This window comes from Macaca thibetana, chromosome 8 (assembly GCF_024542745.1).
Source record: "Macaca thibetana thibetana isolate TM-01 chromosome 8, ASM2454274v1, whole genome shotgun sequence".
NCBI lineage: Eukaryota > Metazoa > Chordata > Mammalia > Primates > Cercopithecidae > Macaca > Macaca thibetana.
Window position 1 is genome coordinate 45,903,916 of NC_065585.1, and position 17,626 is coordinate 45,921,541.

Here is a 17,626-nt window from a genome sequence, read left to right on the forward strand (position 1 = left end):
AATGCCAGTTATACTTCTTTGGAAAGACAAATGTAAACCTATTTAGTGATCTGATTTTCTCTTTCATCTTGTCTCCAGTTTCTGTGTAGATTTATAATGTTCATTGTTTCCAATTTTAACAAATCACCTAATGGCAGAAAGGAAAATATGTTAACCTTAGAATTATTTGCAGTTGGAGAAATCCCTTTTGTCTGGCCCATACAGGGCCTGCAATCTGTTTTAAACACAGATTGTCTGTCTTTCGTCTGACAGCCACCAAGCTGCACAAATTACTTTCTGCCTGTTCACCTGTTTGCAGCTGTGTCTATAAGCTAAAGATTCTGCAGTTGACTTGACCAACCACTTCAGGATTGATGACATGTGCTGCTGATAAAGTGAGCAATTTGAAGAAATTACTGGCTATAGTTATTGAAAGACATCTGGGCATGAGCTGAGAACTAGAAGCCTTCAATCATGTGCTTGCAACCTGCAGTGGCGGCAGCAGTGTTTGAAGTGATATCCTACTAAAGGCAGTTGGCCCTAGCACTAAATAACCAAGCAATGTATTGAACATAATCTCTCAAATAAGTAATAAAAGATTCTTTTAGCTGTAAAAATTTGAGGTTTGGTCTTTTCTTTAAAATATATTTTCAGGAAAAAACGTAAGGCATCAGTGAAGCTTTCTTATGTCTATCCTTTTCTGAGTTAACTTTACATGTATATTTCCTATGTAATGAACTTTTTCAAACTGTTACTACTACTGCTTTAAAAAAAAAAAGTCAACTATTATTGAACATCTACTACATGCTCCACACCCTGACCACAGAACAGCTTTATGTCCATTATCTTATTATTAATACTCACATCAATATTAATCAGAATTACTATCCCCTTTCTCTGGTAGAAAAATTAAACTAAACTAAAGCTCCAGGAAACTAGTCTAATAACATACAACTGTGTGTTACAGGGCTAGAATTTTGTATGTCTCCTGATCAAGAGTTAATTCAAGTATACCATACTACCTTTCATTTGGGAAATGGACGTACTTGGTTTCTTTATGCACTTTTTATCATACAAGTAATTGTATATTTTGTCAAAAACATCTTGTCCCTCAGGTCAGCCATTGGGAGATGTGGTTTCTAGTCCATCTTTCTGTCTCATTATATAAAACTTATTCCAAATCAAACGTTCTTCATGAATTAAGATGCCTGATTTAGTCAAAATTTAGACTTTAAGGCTAAGGGACAATGCTAAAAGCTCAGGCCTTTCCCGCATTTGCTGAAATTTGATTACAGTGAAAGTTCAAGTAAAATTATGCTAGAAAAAATAGCAAATATACATCCCTTTATGACAAAAAAAGGCATCATGCCTACCATTGAAGAAAAAGGAATCATGCCTATTAAACACTAAGTTTTTAAAGGCATTACAAACTAAAGTTTGACACTATCACTAAAAATAATAATTAGGAAAGCATACAAAATGTCAGTAAAATACAGTCAAATAAGGAACTATGATAAGGCAATTCTATAAGTAAAAAATCAGAACTCAATTATAACTTACATTAATATCAGAAGAATCAATATATCTAGATATACTTATGTGAAAGACAAATTCAGTGTGTTTCAAATGCAAAACTGAATACAAGATTATATATGACAACATATTTTTACAGTACCATTAAAAGTTTCTAATAAGAAAGTTAACATGATTTTGAAAAGCACTTGAACTACTTTCCTCCATTTGCAAATACTTATAAACCTATACATATAAAATGATACAAAACAATAAAGAGGTTATAAATAAAACAAAAACAAATTCTGGTAACAGCTATTGTTAAGCAATGTCTAAAAATTCTTAATTTGTACATATATTTCAAATATAGTAAAAGTCAATCCTTTGGAAAATGATTCAACTGAAACATATCCATTAATATTAGAAACCAATTATATATGGGCCGGGCATGGTGGCTCATGCCTGTAATCCCAGCACTTTGGGAGGTCGAGGTGCGTGGATCACCTGAGGTCAGGAGTTTGAGACCAGCCTGGCCAACATGGTGAAACCCCGCCTCTACTAAAAAAAAGTACAAAAATTAGCTGGCCATGGTGGCAGACGCCTGTAATCTCAGCTACTCGGGAGGCTGAGGCAGGAGAATTGCTGGAACCCAGGCGGCAGAGGTTGCAGTGAGCCAAGACCGCGCCATTGCACTCCAGCCCGGGCTGACAACAGCGAGACTCCATCTCCAAAAAAAAACAAAGAAAGAAAAAGAAAACAAAGAAACCAATTATATATGGAAAAAATCACTGCTTCGTAAGCAATGATAGTTCTTAGAGAAAATGAATATATCCAACACTAATTTTTAAAAAAAGCTTCCACTCTAATCTACATTTGCACTTAAGTAACATATACAGTATCTCATTTGCAAATATTAATTTGAAGATCAATTATCTAATAATCAAATCATTATTCTTGTTTGGGACGGACAGTGTCAATAAAATATATTTCTTCATTTAGTCAGAGAAGACATATTAAAAGAAACAAAAACAATTGCTTCTTTCAAAGGTTCTTTTGAATAACTGGCTTTTCCACTATTTTTATATTGGTTTTAAAATTTCCATAGACTTGGGAAATATTATCCCTGGTATTTATAAACACTAATATTTCTTTCAGAACAAATTTAAATACATTCTAAAAATGGCAAAAAATGCACCACCCTTTCAACTTGTTAAAATCAAATGTACTTGAAAAATAGAATAGCCAAAGCCTTCAAGTCAAGTAATTATATAAATTTGTCTTTCACATTTCAGTATTCATAAATTGGGATTTCATAAAGACCTGACTGACTCTAGTCACAAAAGAGAATATATATCATTCATGATTAGAATACATCAAAACTTTACTTATCTAACGATATAGTAATAACAACATTATTATACACAGGATAATAGTTAAGAAATACCATCTCTATCACTATCCTTTTTCCTCTCTTTCCTAATGATATTATGAGTTCATATTTTTAATAGCAGTTTTTATTTTAAAAGAGCTAAGTCATGAGAATATTCTTACATACCACTTCATAACTTTGACACAAAGTACGTATAAAAAGATTAGACTTTATTTGGTATAAAATCAGTTGGCAGTTTTACATCTGTGCATGCAACATAAATACACCAGCTGGCATCTCAAGCACACACACATATGGACTTCAAAACAGAAACTTCCTTATTTGCAGCACTGCCAGGGTAATTTTGTATCCTCTGCATACTACAGCTATTTGTCAGGCCCCTGCAGGTGTGCACTGCACATAAACACACAGCTGTAGTCCAGCAAGCCAAGTGTTCCATCAAACACATAAAGAGAGACCTCAGCAGTTGGATTAGTCATCCCTACAACAGGTCCAGAGAGAACAATATGGGTTAGTATTTTTGGAAAAAGCATGGATGGGAAATTTATGATTATGCTAGTTTTACCAAATAACTGGTAGATTGTGTCATTTTAAAAGCAATGCCTACTTATTAAGTTCTTGTTAGAATAGCTGGAGAAAGTGAATTTTTTAAGTTTTAAATATAAATAATGTGGTTTATGTACAAATTAGTTTATTAAGTGTAAAATGTAAAAAGAGTTTTCAAATAGTTTTTAATTTTTGGAAGTTGTTGCAACTGCATGCTTTGGCTATAATATTTACAAATCATAATGAGTACATATATTTAAAATATTTACCAGTTCTATGTTACACTTCACTATACTTATAATCCCTTTTATTCATATGTACTTTAGATGAACTTGCCATTTCAAGCTAATCGAGCTCAAAATTATGTATTAGACAACATTTAACTACCTAACATTGCACGCTGTATCAGACTGTAAGGAAATACTATTAAAATATTTAGTTCTCAAGTACATTATTAAATGGCTAGGTAATATATAAAAATGTAAGACATGATCATGATCACTGTAGAAATCATCTAAGAGCTGCCAACCAAATTAAATGAGGTCTTATTAATATTCTTTAAAATACCTGGTAAGTATTTCAAGCAGTTGCTAATTATGGCTGCCTTAACCACATTTCCCCAAAAAATGCCCAGAGTCCACCTGGCAGTTGACAAAACATAAAGATAACTTAGAAAATGAGCTGAATGCACTATGCCTAATATACTGTGTGAACTCTGAGGTCAAAGAGTTAGTAATCAAAAAACAGCAGTCTCTGGCATTAGGGGATTCACATTTCCTCTTATCTGGAATGCATAAAGGGACTTAGAAGTCACATTAATATGATACAAATCCCACCCCTTTACATGAAGCCGAACTTTATTAAGTATTATTTTAACTGAGCCACCAAAATGCCATCTAAAGTAGGAAATAAAGTAAATGAGGAGGAAAGAGTGAAAGCTTTATACTTATTTAATTTCTTTAAAGTAAATTATTGCATATCTTATTATATTGTTCTGTTTAACTATAAACAGAAAATGCTTGGATTCAACCTGAACCCCCTCATTAATGTTGGGTCCCTGAAGTATGATTCATGGCTCCTTAAAGCTTTCTAGTAGCCTTAGATGCTTCAGATTGGTTCTAGCTGAACTGATTCTTAACCCCAGAACCTCTCTTTATCTGCAATTCTGTGTCAATTATTTAAATCATATCCCTTGGCTCAAAATACTGTCATCTAGAAAAGAGTGAAATGCTGAGGATGAGTAGAATATCTTGGTCTTTTCCATGATAAAATATATTTAAGACAAATTTTAATTAAAAATACCTGTTCTGGTTATTTGTTGCTATGGAAATCCTCCAAAACTAAGGTTTAAAAACAAGAATCTATTATTTCTCTCTTACAGTTCTGTGGAATTTTCTAGACTTATCTGAGTGGTTCTTGGGTTGGTCTCACTCATGTAGCTGCATCAGATGGTGGCTTGGGCTGGAATCATCTGAAGTTTCAATCGAGCTGGAAATCCAAGATGGTTTTGTCACTCATATGTCTGATAACTTAGCTGGAATAACTGCAACAGCTGAGAGTCAGAGAAGCATTTCTCTCTCTCCTTCCTTACAATTAGCCTCTCTGTGTGACTAGCTTAGGCGTCCTCACAACATAGCAGTTTCAGGGATACTGGCCTTCACATATGGTGGCTGGCTTCTCCCAGAGCACATATGCCAGGTGACTCGCACGGAAAATGCAAGGCTCCTTATAACCTGTCCTCAGAAGTCAAACAGTATCACTTTCACCACAAGCAAGTCAAAAGCAAGTCACAGGGACAGCCCAGATTTAAGGGGAAAGGCCAACAGAAGAGCATAAATACTAGGAGGCCTGATTCATAGCCATCTTTTGAGGCTGACTACCTCAGTATAGTAAACAGTATCATTTTTTTAAAACCCCAGTATTTTCTATTGTTTGCTAACAATCTGTTAATGATTCAGTATTTTAATTTTCTAATTATTTTGTTGTTTACTAATGCTATTAGTTTCCAAGGATTTGATTATAAACTATGATGACAAAAGTACAGCAAAGTATATCATTTTTTTCAGATTCGTTTCCCTCACTCATCAGAAACTAAATCTATCTTTAAACAATCAAATATTGAAGGTTTGGCTAAATTGCCAAAAAGGATCAATCTTTATTTTGGGAGTTTAAAATATTAACTCCCAAATATTGAAAAATTTGTCACTTACTTAAATGAATATTACCTCGTTGCTTTAAAGTACTATATTTAGTAAATAACTACCAGGACTTTCAAAAGATCTCTTCAAGGAAATGCATTGGGAGTGGAGGTTATGGGGGGAACAGGGTAAATTATCATAGACAGAAATAGCCAGCTACTACACACACACACCCCAAAACCATAATGGGCATAATAATCTTGTTTATGGGAGGTTAAGAGCAACTCTTGTAATGTTAAGAGCTAAATTAAAGGCTACATTTCCCCATACAATTAGAAAAAAAAATTGGAGAGACAGTAGAAATAAGGAACAGAGCAGAAAGAAAAAAGTAATTTTAAAAGCTTTTATTTATTTGGTAGGGGGTATAGCTCCTCCTCCCCTCATCTGAAAGACACAAAACATAAAAGGCAAAACTCATAATTACATGAGTTTTTAAAAGTATATAAAAGGTGGGTCTCACATGCTCCATTTTCCCAAGACGTAATAACTCATAGTTGTTTTATATGAATTCGTCTCAATTTTTCAAACCAAAACTACCACTCTACCTATTCACCTACCTATATATCCATCTATCAGTAACATATATACATGCACACACATACATGAATACAAACATCCTTCTCTAAAAAAGAAAGGTAAAGTGGTGCTAAAAGAATACTTGTTTTTCACTTAGAGCCTATTAATCTATCCTACTTAGTGGAATAGTTTACTAATTTTACTAATAACATTAGTTTAGAATTAGAATAGTTTACTAATTTTACATAGCATAATACTGCACAGCATAGAAATATGTTATATTCATATAACATCAATAAACCACATAAACATTCTATTGAAAGAAACCAGATACAAGAGTATATATTGTATAGTTCCACTTACATGAACTTCAAGAATCAGAAAACTGAGCCTACGATGACAGAAATCAGAATAAGAACTGCCTATGGGGATGATGATCAGGATGGACTGCAAGGAGGCAAAAAGAAACTTTCTGATATTGAGTTTGGAAAACTTTGACATTTTTGGTTCTAAGACAGAATCAAGTTAAGTAACAACATACTATTTAATATTTTTGCTTCTTTTTCTTCAACTGCAAATAACTATCTTAAAATGTAAGTCACTATTACCTGAATTTGGAAATATTGGAGGAAACTAAGGTTCTGACATCAAGTAGCTTAACCAAAATCCCATGTCTAATCAGGTAGATGCCACACCTAGTACTCAAGCTTGCACAGTTCTATTTCAGGGCTATTTTTTCTTCCTTTATCAATATTCCACTTTTTAGATTATATTACAAATTTCATTGGAAGTTCTCAGCTGTTCTCTTTAAGTGAAAGAAGTAGGAACAACAAAGACAAATCTATAGTTAAAACTTAAGGGCCTTAAAAACAAACTACTTGGGCCTTAAAAAAAATACTTAGGCCTGGCACTGTGGCTCACACCTGAAATCCCTGCACTTTGGGAGTCTGAGGTGGGAGGATCACTTGAGCCCAGGAGTTTGGACTGGCCTAAACAACATAGTGAGATCCCATCTCCACAAAAACAAAATTTTTTTAATTAGCTAGGTGAGGTGGCATGCACCTGTAGTCCCAGCTACTTAAGAGGCTGAGGAGGTAGCAGCACTTGAGCCCTGGAGATTGAAGCTGCAGTGAGCTGTGACCACATCACTACACTCCAGCCTGGGTGACAGAGCAAGAACCTGTCTCAAAAAAAAAAAAAAAAAAAATTAAAAATTCAGAATTTGAAATTACTCTGTGAAATCTTCCTTGTGGTAAAAATAAACCTTACAGGATTACAACACAATTGATGTAATGAATTGTAAAGAAGCAAATAATTATAAACAATTGAAAAAGTAACTTCCAATTTGTTAGCACATTGATTGTGTTTTGATGGTAGAGTTATAGATGCTTTTTATTTCATTCTATGTGTTTTCCATATTCTATAGTCTATTTTTATAACAAGTATATAAAATGTTATTTATTTTATAAAGGAAATTCATTAAACTGAAATACACATTATTTTTGACCCACAATCCTGTATCTTTAATAAAACAGAAAGAAAATGAATGCATAGAGATCTATAAGCAAAGTTATCTGTTGCACCATTATGAGTAGTAACGAAAAAGGGTCTTAAATGTTCATAAACAGAATTACTGAAGAAATAATGATACTCTCTTACACATATGGAATAGTACACAGCTATTAAGAAGAATAAGTTATAATTATACAGTTATGCTGGAACAATCACCACAACATGGTGTTTTTAAAAAGCAAGTTCCAAAATATGCAAATAATCACATTAAAATACATACTCAACACAAACCTATACATGTGTTTGTTTGTATCAGCATAAAGAAAGTGAGGTGGTAAAAAAAGGGATGGAAAGGATATTAGCTTTTTAAAAATATTTCTGTGCATATTAATGCACTGTTTCACATATTAAAGTGAGTATGTATTACTTTAACAAAAATTGTAAAAGGTAAAAAACAAAGTAAATGTCTAAGCTTTGTATTTTTTATAAGCAGCATATAATCAAGAAATAACCAAAATTAAAAAGAAAGTTATCCCCTACAAAGTCAGTTAGGGATATATACTATATTTCAACATTTTTAAAATTGTCTATTCTTTAAAAACCAAACCGTTTACTAGAAAGATAAAGATATACCTAACTATTACAAATGAGGCATTAGTGGAATACCAGAAATACCAAAGTGAAATGATAGTAATATTGTTGATGTTTCTTTTTGCACAGACTGTAATAAACAAACCCACATGTAACACAGTTTGCTCAGCAAAGTAGGGTACCCAGATGATAAGAATAAAGTAATCTGAATGATTTTGTGAATTCTAGGTGAAATGTCATGCATTCAATAAGCAACATTTAATTCAATGTACTTAAGATTACTCTAAATTTATGACAGAATTGGATATAACCTGTTGAGAACCTCAGATTTACATAGAATGTGTCAGCCACACCACTCAATGGCCAGGAGAATAAGGGTCAGTTGTTAGTATCTGAATTACATATTACTGACATACACATTATTTTCCAATTTGTTATCACATTGGAATGTGATAACATTGGGATGTTCATTAAAGGTCAAATGTAAGAGCCTCACCAACAAAAACAGGACTGGCCTAAGAACCTGCATTTTAGCATGAACCAAAGTGATTCTTACTCAGGTGAAAGTCTGAGATATTGTCTTATGTAATTCAGGTAAGCCAAATAAATACCTTCCTCTCTCAGTAGATTTTTGGAGAGGGGGAAAAGATGTTTTTCCTTTCCCTTGTAAGATTCTAAATATAAGTTTTACCATATAACATATAAATAAATAAGAAATTTATTTTTAGATATATCACTAGAATGATAATCTAGTCTTATCATTCACTAGATAATAATTATAGGGAAGCAAAATGCCACCAGTTGGCATATTACACGTTTTGCATATAATGCTACTTATTTTCCAAGACCCAGTTATTCTGTTAGTGCTTAAAAACAATTGTTTTAGCTTTCTTATTATGAACTGAAATAAGATAAACTAGCCAGTAACTGTCAGTATTAACATGAAGCATCTGTACATTTCAGACTTTTTTAGAATTTTCATATAAAGTTAATTTCTCATAAGTTTTTTTCAGTATAAATTTTATTATAGTCTAACATCCTTTAACTTATTTTTTATTCTACAAAGCAATGCCAAAATACACTGGAGGAAAAGTTCTTACCAAAATTTATTCTATTTTTATCAGCACCTCGGTCCAGATTAACTCATCCTACACAGCTGAGCTCAAGCATCATCCTTCACCTAAGCTTGCCCCGTGTCCATTAGTTTTCCCCTAAACCCCTGACCCAGGGTGGACTAAGAAGTAATATTTAAATATTTAATAAATGTTTCCTAAATCTAAAAATAGTAAATACTAGAACCAGAATCTTCTCATTCAAAACATATTTATTTTGTGCTTATTAACTAAAGATACTGTCTTTTCACACACACACACACTCTCCTACAAACTCTTACACTAACTTAGAGAAATGTACAATTAATATATGTACTATGAGAGTGGAAGTACAGGGCACTTTGAAACTATAAAGGTACCCCTATCCTGGTCTATAGAATTAATATTCAAGGATAAAGAAAAGTAAACCAGAAAAGAGGGTGAGGGTAGAGTAAATTGAAGTACTCCAGGCAATGGAAAAGCATGACCTACAAACCTAAGGAAGGAACTGGAACTGCCTAGAGGCCTATTACAGAAGCTTACTGGTAGTACCGCCTATAGGAAGTAGGGATGAGAGCAGCAAGACCTGAAATTGAAGAATTGAAGGCCATCAAGAGTTTCAGAAGGAGTTTGCCATTCTTAATTATAAAAAAAAAAAAAAAAATTGCATAATGCAGGTCAGGTAACAAATACTTTCTTTTTTTGTATGAATTTTTTAAAATTTATTTTACTTTATTTCAATAATTTTGGGGGAACAGGTGGTTCCTGTTCCACCCTCTCAACTAATTCTATATCCCTGTGGTATAGCCTATTATCCAAAAACATTCATGACTTTTTCTGTTTCAGTCATTAATTTTATTAAATATTTATTTATTCATTTCTTATTTTTCACTGACAATGTATTTACATGGCCTGTTTTCCTTTTCACTGAAATATTTTCCTTGCCTCCACTTTACATTAGCCTGGTTGCTTACCCCAACATTTGGACAAAAACCCTCAACTATTACCCTTGCATTGTCAATGTATTAAAAGATAACAGTGATAATATGTTAAAGAGATATAATCCTCTATTTTTATAGTAATTTTTACATTTTTAATCAAGTAATCCAAAAAGTACCTGTAAAAGCAAACACAAAATACTTGGGGGAAAATACCATCAGGCATCTCATTTACTTCAAAAGTTAAGGTGTTGTATTATTCCATTTTCACACTGCTGATAAAGACTGAGCAATTTACAAAAGAAAGAAGTTTAATTGGACTTACAGTTCCATGTGCCTTGGGAAGCCTCACAATCATGGGGGAAGGCAAGGAGGAGCAAGTAACATCTTACATGGATGGTGGCAGGTAAAAAATGAGAGCTTGTGAAGGGGAACGCCTCTTTTTAAAACCATCAGATCTTGTAAGATTTATTCACTATCATGAGAACAGCACAGGAAAGACTTTCCACCAGGTCCCTCCCACGACACGTGGGAATTCAAGATGAGATCTGGGTGGGGACACTGCTAAACCATATCAGATGTGGTTACAGAACTGGAATTTTTGAAACTACTTTATATCTAAGATAACTACCATAGCATTATCAAATGTAAGAAATCTCAGAACACTATACATATCACATAAGCAATGCCTCTTTTTTCTCCATTCTTCACTTGCCTTTTTAAAAACATCCAGGTGATTTTATAGGGTGAATGTAATAGGACATGAAGATCACTGCTGTCTGTAGTTGGAAACATATCATTCAAATTTATCTGTTCTCTGCTTCAGGAAACATCATTTAAAAGCTACTTGGTAAAACCATTACAGTTTCAAACTTTAAAGTCATTAAGAACAGAGTTTAGAGATTACATCAAATTAAAATCAGCAAGTCAGGCACGGTGGTTCATGCCTATAATCCTAGCACTTTGGGAGGCCAAGGCAGGTGGATCACTTGAGGCCAGGAGTTCAAGACCAACCTGGCCAATATGGCCAAACCCTGTCTCTACTAAAAATACAAAAATTAGCCAGGTGTGGTGGCACACACCTGTAACCGTAGCTACTCAGGAGACTGAGGCAGAGGCAGGAGAACCGCTTGAACCTAGGAATCTGAGGTTGCAGTGAGCCAAGATCGTGCCACTGCACTCCAGCCTGGGCAGCAGAGCAAGATTCTGTCTTTAAAAAAAAAAAAAAAAATGACATCAACAAATGGACTAGATGTTACACCTATCATTAAAGCAAAATCCTTCAGAACTGTTTTCCAGACCTTATATAATGCCTCTACAACACAACTGACCAATGACCGTAGATGGAAAACAGTAGTGCTTTGAAGCATCAGCCAGTAAATGCCACCATGGTTTACCATGAGTGAGATGCACAACATATTAAACCACAGTTAATTAAATCAAACCAGTTCTTGCATTGTTACAATACATCCTATATTACTTATTTGGATACTATGCAGCTGTTTTTAAACCTTAAGATCTCCACACCCATCTCCAGTAGACACTATTCTATTTTCATTGATTGACAATGAAATAAATAAGTGGTTACCATTGTTTTCTACTGTAGAGGGGAAAAAAGCACATTTTTGTTTTATGTCTCTATTATCTCTAATTCACAGTAAGTGGTTCTAATAACTATCTCATGAAAGAACTGAAGGAAAATGAAATAACACTGAAAAAAAAATTTTTTTTTTGAGACGGAGTCTCCTCGCTCTGTTGCCCAGGCTGGAGTGCAGTGGTGCATCTCAGCTCACTGCAAGCTCCGCCTCTCGGGTTCACGCCATTCTCCTGCCTCAGCCTTCCAAGTAGCTGGGACTACAGGTGCCTGCCACCACGCCCGGCTAATATTTTTTGTATTTTTAGTAGGGACGGGGTTTCACCATGTTAGCCAGGATGGTCTCGATCTCCTGACTTCATGATCTGCCCGCCTCGGCCTCCCAAAGTACTGGGATTACAGGCGGAAATTTTTTATATGGTAGTACTTATTTGTGTAAATTATGTTGAAAAGTACTTCAGTGGATTTAATGTAATGCATCACTTAGTTAAGAAGAAAATAATTGGCAATTCCTCTATGTTGAAACATAAAAACTTGTTTAAATTTTATATATAATATGCAGCCTACTAAATTATTAGTTAAAATAGAAACTAGCCTCTAAAAAAATTAAGGCTGAAAACACAGGATTTTGCTATTAAAAATACTTTCCTCTAAACTTACACAACATTCTGTATAATTTGGGTAAATTAATAAATATGATAGGCACACAGAAGAAAAGGTATAGATTTTACTACATTCCATATTGTTAAAATACAGCACACTACTAAGCTGTGGCAAAAGCCAAATATCATCATTACAGAATGACTTTTTGGAATACAAAGATAAATGTAGAATCTAATTTAAAATAAATTTTCAAGGTAAGTTTCTATTAAGCATATTAAGAGTTGATTTTTAATATGACAGCATGGTACTCAATTTCTCACCTGCTGTCAGCTGCTACATTATTACTATAGTCTCTACACATCTGTAGTGACAAAGAAGGTGTTCAATTTCAGCTGAAATAGATGCGGGAGCAAGACTTTTTTGGTACCATTGAAGATGCTGATACTTCTAGCAACTTACTATATTTTCTTTCCTCTATACCCAACAATTCGTTAATTAAAAATCTACACAGAAATGTTTGTAAAGCACTCTTGTAAAAGTCTGTTATTTTAGGATTACTGAGAAAGTAAGGTGTGTTCTAGATGACCTAATTTTTCTCTAACACTTTCTTCTTTTCATACTCTTCATATTTTTTCATCATTATATTTGAGTCAAGGATTATTTTCTTGGATACTATTAATCATTTTATTCTCCTTCCTGGAACATTCTATTTCTCCCTTTAATTCAATCTTATAAATGTGAATAAATCCCAAATAGGGCATTATTTTGGGAGACTTGTTGCAATTAAATAGAAAATGTATATAGTTTAAAGGTTTTATTAATGCTTGTACATTAAACAATTTTATAAATTATACAAATAATCGATATAATGCAACCTCTACTAATGTGTTATTTTTATTTAAATGTTTATGAACATTTTGACTTAGAAAAATTACAAAGACTTTCATAAAGTTAATAATGTACTAGGAACTCGCGCACGCGCACTACCCAACTCTAGCCAGCACAAGACTCTGCTCCCAGCCTGGCCGAACCCGGCCTCGCAGGAGCCCCTTCCCAACCGACTTGTGGAGTGGGCGTGGGGCGGCGGCAAGGCCAAGGTAAAGTGGAATTGCATGGGAAAATCATGGTTGATTACTCAGTCTCTAAAAAGGTAAGGAACAGGAAAATTCAGATTTGAAACATACCTCCTCACCTTCGGTGGGAGGTGTTGGATGCACTTTTGGCTCAATACGGGACAGTGGAGAATGTGGAACAAGTCAACACAGACACAGAAACTGCTGATGTCAACGTCACATATGCAACAACAGAAGCAGCAAAATAGCCATGAAGAAGCTAAGTGGGCATCAGATTGAGAACTACTCCTTCAAGATTTCCTATACCCTGGATGAAGAGGTGAGCTCCCCTTCACCCCCTCAGCGAGCCCAGGGTGGGGACCACTCTTCCCAGAAGCAAGGCCATGCCCTGGAGACTCTTCTCAGGCCAGACAGATTTCCCGCTGCAGATCCCACCCCCAGTTTTTTGGTGCCATGATTGGAAAGGAGGGCTTGACCATAATGAACATCACTAAGTAGACCCAGTCCCAGCTAGACATCTACAGAAAAGAGAACTCTGGAGCTGAAGAGAAGCCTGTCACCATTCATGCCACCCCAGAGGGGACTTCTGAAGCATGTCACAGCCACACAATTCTTGAAATCATGCAGAAAGAGGCAGATGAGACCAAACCAGCCGAAGAGATTCCTCTGAAAATCATGGCCCACAATGGGCTGGTTGGAAGACTGATTGCAAAAGAAGGCAGAAATGTGAAGAAAATTGAACATGAAACAGGGACCAAGATAACAATCTCCTCCTTGCAGGATTTGAGCATATACAACCCAGAAAGAACCATCACCGTGAAGGGCACAGTAGAGGCCTGTGCCAGTGCTGAGATAGAGATTATGAAGAAGCTGCGTGAGGCCTTTGAAAATGATATGCTGGCTGTTAATACCCACTCCGGATACTTCTCCAGCCTGTACCCTCATCACCAGTTTGGCCCATTCCCGCATCATCACTCTCCAAAGCAGGAGATTGTGAATCTCTTCATCCTAACCCAGGCTGTGGGTACCATCATCGGGAAGAAAGGGGCACACATCAAACAGCTGCCAAGATTTGCCGGAGCCTCCATCAAGGCCCAGGGACGGATCTTCGGGAAACTGAAAGAAGAAAATTCTTTAACCCCAAAGGAGTGAAGCTGGAAGCCCATATCAGAGTGCCCTCTCCCACAGCTGGCCAGGTGACTGGCAAAGGTAGCAAGACCGTGAATGAACCACAGAACTTAACCAGTGCAGAAGTCATTGTGCCTCACGAAAATGAGGAAGTGATCGTCAGAATTATCGGGCACTTCTTTGCTAGCCAGACTGCACAGCACAAGATCAGGGAAACTGTACAACAGGTGAAACAGCAGGAGTAGAAATACCCTCAGGGAGTCGCCTCACAGCGCAGCAAGTGAGGCCTCCCACAGGCACCAGCAAAACAATAGATGAATGGAGGCCTTCTGACACCTGACAAAATGAGACCAAACACAGCCAGCCAGATACGGAGCAAAGTGAAGACCATCTGAGGAATGGGAAGTCTGTGAAGGGGGCCGGGGACTCTGTAGAGGCCCTGAGAATCCCAGGGGCCAAGAAGGGGTGGGGAAGGTCAGCCAGGTTTGCCAGAACCTCCAGGCCCTGCCTCCTGCCTCCCAGGGCTTCTGCAGGCTTCAGCAATCCACTTCACCATCCACTCAGATCTCTCCTTAACTGCCACAACGCTATCCCTTTTGGTTGAAGTAACATAGGTGAACTTCAAAGCCAAACAAAATGCACACCCTTTTTTGTGGCAAATCTCTGTATGTGTGTACATATTAGTAGGGGACATTAAGATATGTGGCCTGTGGGTTACACAGGGTGCCTGCAGCGGTAATATATTTGAGAAATAATATATTAAATAACTAATTCTAATTTTTAATCAACTACTAATTTTTTTTTTCTTTTTAAAGAGAAAGCAGGCTTTTCTAGACTTTATAGTCTTTCTTTGGGAGGTTCATGGTGTACAGAAGAGCTTAGAGGCCACCCACACAAAATCCACCCAGGGGGAAATCTCGTCAGAAGGACACTCACAGCAGTTCTGGATCATCTGTGTATGTCAACAGGAGGGATACCGTCTCCTTGAAGAGGAAACTGTGTCACTCCTTATGCCTGTCTAGCTTATACATCCATTTCTCTTTGCTTCACGGGTTTTAAACTGGTTTTTTGCATACTGCTATATAATTCTCTCTCTCTCTGTTTATCTCTCCCCACCCTCCCCTCCCCTACTTCTCCATCTCCATTCTTTTGAATTCCCTCATCCCTTCATCTCAATCCCCTATCTACGCACCCCCCGCCCCCACCCCCACAGGAAAGCGTATCTGAGTATCCCATCACACAAAAGCAACAAAAAGAACAAGAGTCAATAGTACTTGTCCTAGCATTTTGGAAGAGGAAAACAGGAACCCATCAAACCAACCAATTAACCAAACAAAGAAAAAAATTCCACAATGAAAGAATGTATTTTGTCTTTTCGCATTTTGGTGTATAAGCCATCAGTATGGAGCAAAATACGTTCTTTCTTTAAAAAAAATTGTGGAGGAAAGTAGCAATTTATACAAGGTTGTTGGCCCAGGGTATTAAATTTACAGATTTTTTAAATGAGAAAAACACACAGAAAAACCTACCTCAGGTGTTTTTTACCTCAGCACCTTTGCTCTTGTGTTTCCCTTAAAGATTTTGTAAAACTGATAGTTGGAGCATTTTTTTAGTTTTTTAATAAAAATGAGTTGAAAAAAAATGAAGGTGACCGTCCAACTGTGCAACAACAACTGTTCTGAATTATCTTCTGCTAGCCAAGAACCTATATGGCCTTCTTTTAGACAAACCTTGAAAACATTTATTTAAAAAAAAAAAAAAAAAAGAAAAGATGACAAAGAAAAACAGAGAGAGAATATTGGAGATGCCCTAAATTTTAATAGGGTATGTGCGATTAGGGCTTTCTGTACTAAACGATGAACATGTACTGGTTTATGTGAACAAGCCATTATACCACCAGACTGCAATGCCAGTTTCCTCTACTGTAAATAGTGTTCTGTGACAAAGAAAACAAAAAAAAAAGAAATATATCCAGCTAACAAGAAAAAAAAATGTACTAGGTTAGTATTTGTGTTAACTGTCAATCTCCTGACCTAATCATTGAACTTGTGAAATCATGATTTCTATACATGAAACTAACAGCTCTACAATTATTGACAATTATAGTATTTTACTCTGGTGATAAACATTTATACTTTAACTTATTGACAGAACTTTAACACATAAAGCCTATGAGCATATGTTCATTGTCTGTTACATTTAGAATGCTTACCTGTAATTAAAAATAAACACTGAAACATTAACAAAAAGTCCAAATGACATGCCTCATTTATCAAAGTAATGTTAGGCTACTAAATATAATGGTAAGCATTTTCACACACAAATTCAGGAATGCCAGAAATGACACTGAAGTGACAATTCTGCTATTCAACTTCCCAAAGGCCAAGGCCAAAGCTGAAACCAGAGTAGATTTCAGATGAATGCCCAACTTGAATCTGCATTTCTAGTATCCCTAATAAAGTAATAATCCCATTAAAAGTAACAGTAAAACTGTAACAATTTCCATTTATAGAACAGTCATGGTATACCAGACATTCTATATTATTTCACTTACTTCTCACTATACTCCTATAAGGCAAGTACTACCAGTGTTCATCATTCTACAGAGGAGGAAACTGATTTTTAAAGACGTAAAGATACTTCCCTAAATCATATGGTTAACAAATGGTGTGGCCAAGGTTCAAACTTGGGCATTGAGCAGACATTTCTTAGAACTGCAATCTAGTTTTCATACACAATTACAAGTCTTAAATAAGAATCAACATGAGTAAAATAACTTTCAATTAGGCAAGTCATTATTTTGGAGGGGAACGAGATCTAAAACTTCCTGTGGGAGGAGGACTTCTGACCTCAAGGAAAATACAAGCAGTTCTAGAAGGCAGCACTGTGCAGGTCCTTGCTATGTGCAGGAAACCTGGGAGCTTTCAACAATGCCTTTACTACAACAGAGAGTCG

General features: G+C 35.6%; 1 protein-coding gene and 1 pseudogene across 9 annotated transcripts in view; one reads left to right on the plus strand and one right to left on the minus strand.

Annotated features, from left to right (window-relative positions):
* The window catches only part of VPS13B (vacuolar protein sorting 13 homolog B), an 859,202-nt gene that overhangs the window by 623,651 nt on the left and 217,925 nt on the right, over positions 1–17,626 (minus strand). The window lies entirely within an intron of this gene.
* LOC126961149 (insulin-like growth factor 2 mRNA-binding protein 2) lies at positions 13,641–15,051 on the plus strand (annotated as a pseudogene).